General features: G+C 37.5%; 1 long non-coding RNA gene across 1 annotated transcript; it reads right to left on the bottom strand.

The window, feature by feature from the left end:
* Positions 1–275: 275 nt before the first annotated feature.
* On the bottom strand, positions 276–2060 carry LOC143131639 (uncharacterized). Its single transcript, XR_012988156.1, has 3 exons — positions 1713–2060; positions 1502–1577; positions 276–1184 (listed from the first exon to the last, which is right to left on the bottom strand). It is a non-coding gene; the product is annotated as an uncharacterized LOC143131639 (long non-coding RNA).
* Between the last annotated feature and the right edge of the window lie 2201 nt (positions 2061–4261).

Here is a 4261-nt window from a genome sequence, read left to right as displayed (position 1 = left end):
TACATGTAATTTTCTTTATGGTGGTTTCACTGGTATTACTTTACATCTTTGTCTAATGGTAAGTTGGTGTTACCACAAAGTAACACCAGTGACTGTAACACTAGTGACAATAAAATTGCATTTTATAAAATAGCAGAAATATATGGAAAATAAATTGTAACCGTTCCAGAAATTATCACCAAATATCGTCAGAGAGTAAGGAAACACGATAAATTGAAGTAATGGTTTATTTGACAACATTACTATATAAATAACCTATATAAACCTGTAAAATCCGTTACACATCAAAGTGGAAAAACATAAATCTACAAGGCAGTACTGAGGTGATGGTGGCAGCATTACAGTTTGTTTAGCAGTATGATGGCGGTGAGAACAAAGTTTTTTTTTTAAGATGGCTTTAGTCCAGTTCTGTGCTCTATATCTGCGGCCGGACGGGAGGAGTGTGAAAAATTGGTTCAGGGTTGGGTGTGGGGAGACTGATCATCTTGGAGGCAATATGTTAGAAATTATGCAGATTTAATAAAAAACAACAGAAAAGAAAAAAAAACCTTCATAGGAGCACATATAACTCCATGAAAATGCAAGCCAGCAATAAACATAGGCCTAATATACTAACAGCTGCAACTCAGATATGGCAATGTGCTAAGCAAAACCTCAGTCGTTTCACAAATCATTGACAAGATGTCGACAAAGGTATTGTGTGTGTGTGTGTATGTGTGTGTGTGTGTGTGTGAGAGACTTTCTACATTATGCAGATTTAACAACAAAAAACACATTTAATAGGAGCATGCAACTGACAATTCAGGCCAGCAACATGACATGCAAGCAACAGCAACTTCAATATGTTTACAATATGATTGTACAGGGGAAAAACTGCACACATTCTGAGGCACAAGAGGCATTTAGGCTTTCTCATCTTAGAGAATTTTACGCAAGAGTCTATTTCGTAGTCCATAAACAGTTGCAGAGAATGCGTCTCCACCAATGTTGATGACTGTTCAAACCGCAGAGCAGACCAATGGGAAGGCGTACAGCACATCCTTCAGGTCATGAAGAACAATTTGTTCCTCCAAACTAAAGGCCACATCAATAACATTGGGAAGAGGGATGGCAGGATTCTCTTCTGTGAACACCAGGATTCCAACCTTCATCCCTTTGACCATCTCACCTTCTTCATCAGTTGGCTAATCAGAGACAACGAAGAAATAAAAACAAGTCAGAAATCATAGAAATCAAATCATATTTGTTTTTTTAATGAATTCTTCATCGAGTCAAGACGTATGGACCTATAGAGGAGACTTAAAACAATAGCGTTCTAGCTGTAGTAATCAATGAACTAAAACATTTTTAGTTAATACCTCTTGTTGTTCCATTGTCAATATCTCAATATCCGTTTGAGCTTGACAAGCTCATTCATTACGCCACATAGAATTGTTCCATGCCATTGAAGTCAAAGTAAAGTCTAAAATGCAAATAGTGCCAATTCTACATTCTTACATACCTTCGATTTTGTAAAACCTGGAGAACTCCTCTTTAAGGAAGTAAGGAAGGGAAACAGGAACTCCAACTGCAGAGTTCTGCAATGAAGGACAAAGACCAGTGAGGATCTTGATCAGAATCTCTAGTTACCTCTAGTCAGTTGCATAGGTACTGCATGAGAATTTGTTGAGAATTTCTAACAACCATGAAACAGTCAGTGAATGATTTCAGACCTGCGCCATGGTGCAAGATCGAGCGCGCCCGCTGATTTGACATACTGGACCAGGAAGCCATGGAATTTTCTTCCTACAGATAACAGGTCTTGTTATAACCTCTCTGTACAGTACACTTTCAAAGTTTACAATACTTCGGCTTGTCTGTAGAAACCCTCACCACACCAGGCCTACCACAGAAGTGTAATTATATTTTGAGCTTTGTTAGGTGTAGCCTATAAAAGAGTGCCGTGGCACCTTGCCCGGTTAGCATCACTTTAAGCCCATTCAGTGATAATGCAAGTAAAAGGTCTTGCACAAAATAGAGGGAGAGCAGCTTCACTGAAGAGAACTTCTTACATAATTTGAGGGTGCTGATTCTGAATATTTTGTTTACCAAGCTCAATTCTGAGTTTTAAGCGCATAATCAGCATTTTAACATAAGATAAGATTGTTTTGCTTATTTTTCCCTAAATTGGATTGATTTCAAAAGTAATCACTAAAACCAAATAAAAGTATTCTCTAAATACATGATTGAGCATTAAAGAAGCCATACTATAGTTTATTAACTTATTTAATGGGAACATGATTACAGTTAACATGTAATAAACTCGGAAATTTTAATCAAAACACAACCATGTTGGTAACACTTTATTTTAATGTGTCGCTGTTACAGTGTACCTACCTAATTAGGTACAGTGGTACAACCTGTGTAACAACATGTACTATCAGGTACTATCATTGTACTTGCATTATGTATTTGTGGGTACCTACATATAGTTGTTACATTGTAATACTGAGTGCTTTTAAAAAACTTTGCCAATTTGCCTACATTTTCAGAGGCAAAGAGCTGACCTGAGACCTGCTGGATGGGGTAAATCTGGTCATGATAGATTTGATATACAAACCATTCTTAGCTCCTGTCAAGGCCTCATTGTCTTCAGTGTACATGTAACAGCTGTGTTGCTACAACCTTGTTACTCTTTGATACAGTGGAATAAACCTATTAAGTGTACCAGTTAATTACTTACATGTACATATGACATGTATGTTGTGTCTTCGATGTCTTGGAACAGGTCTACTAATTCACATGTACTGTGTGGTGTAATAGCAGACACGTTTCAACACATCAATTACAGGATGCATGACATCATTGACATGATGTATATAATATGTACATGTAAGTACTTAACTGGTACACTTTATTTTAATGGGTTTATTCCACTGCATCAAAAGACATGTATGTTGTGTCTTCGATGTCTTGGAATACTGTAGGTCTACTAATGTAACTATACATAGTACATATATCAACTGTGTTGGTACACACTTATTGCTCTTTGATACAGTGGCATAAACCCATTAAAATGAAGTGTACCAGTTAAGTACTTACATGTACATATTATACACATCTTGTCAATGATGTCATGCATCCTGTAATTGATGTGTTGAAACGTGTCTGCTGTTACACCACACAGTACATGTGAATTAGTACACCTGTTCCAAGACATCGAAGACACAACATACATGTCATCAGTTGGGTTAGCCCCTTGAGCCGTGGATCTGCCCAAGGTTTCTTCCTTGCCCCTGTTGCTCTTGGGTGCTCCTTGTTGGTGCCCCCCACCCAATCCCAATCCTCCCCCACCTTTTTTATGCAGCCCTTGCCACTTAATCTACTAAACCCCTCTTCTACTGCACTTTTTACCCCCCCCCCCATTAATGCACAAATAGGCTGACACCAGACATAATTTCACTGCATTTCTTACTTCCAGTTACTATATGCATGTGACAATAAACTTCCTTGTATCCTTGTATCCTTGTATATGTACATGTAAGTAATTAACTGGTACACTTACAGTAATAGGTTTATTCCACTGTATCAAAGAGTAACAAGGTTGTAGCAGCACAGCTGTTACATGTACACTGAAGACAATGAGGCCTTGACTGGAGCTTAGAATGGTTTGTATATCAAATCTATCATGACCAGATTTACCCCATCCAGCAGGTCTCAGGTCAGCTCTTTGCCTCTGATGAAAATGTAGACAAATTGGCAAAGTTTTTTAAAAGCACTCAGTATTACAATGTAACAACTATATGTAGGTACCCACAAATACATAATGCAAGTACAATGATAGTACCTGATAGTACATGTTGTTACACAGGTTGTACCACTGTACCTAATTAGGTAGGTACACTGTAACAGCGACACATTAAAATAAAGTGTTACCACCATATTTTTTATTGCTAACATAGTGAGTCACTCATGTGGTGTTTAATGCATTTCATCACAATAACAAGTTGCACAGATAACCTTCAACTCAGAATATATCCTACAGTACATATGAACTTAGATAGCGGGAATAAGCCTAATGCAGAACTGCATCTACCGTCAGCAACAACCGACAAGTAAAAAACATTTTACTTCTAGTGGATTTGGTATGTGTGCTTGCCTCCATACTAGAGCTTGATAATGTGCTCTTGTAATATGCCATTGTCACAATACCAAAATTATGACTTCGATACAATACCTGCCATAAATATCTTGATACTCAATACTGAAACAATATCCAAAT

Source organism: Alosa pseudoharengus, unplaced genomic scaffold (assembly GCF_046254945.1).
Source record: "Alosa pseudoharengus isolate Yale_2024_CS ecotype anadromous, Long Island Sound unplaced genomic scaffold, YU_APseudo_1.1 YU_APseudo_1.1_scf_18, whole genome shotgun sequence".
Classification (NCBI taxonomy): domain Eukaryota; kingdom Metazoa; phylum Chordata; class Actinopteri; order Clupeiformes; family Clupeidae; genus Alosa; species Alosa pseudoharengus.
This window is presented reverse-complemented; position numbering and strand designations above follow the sequence as displayed.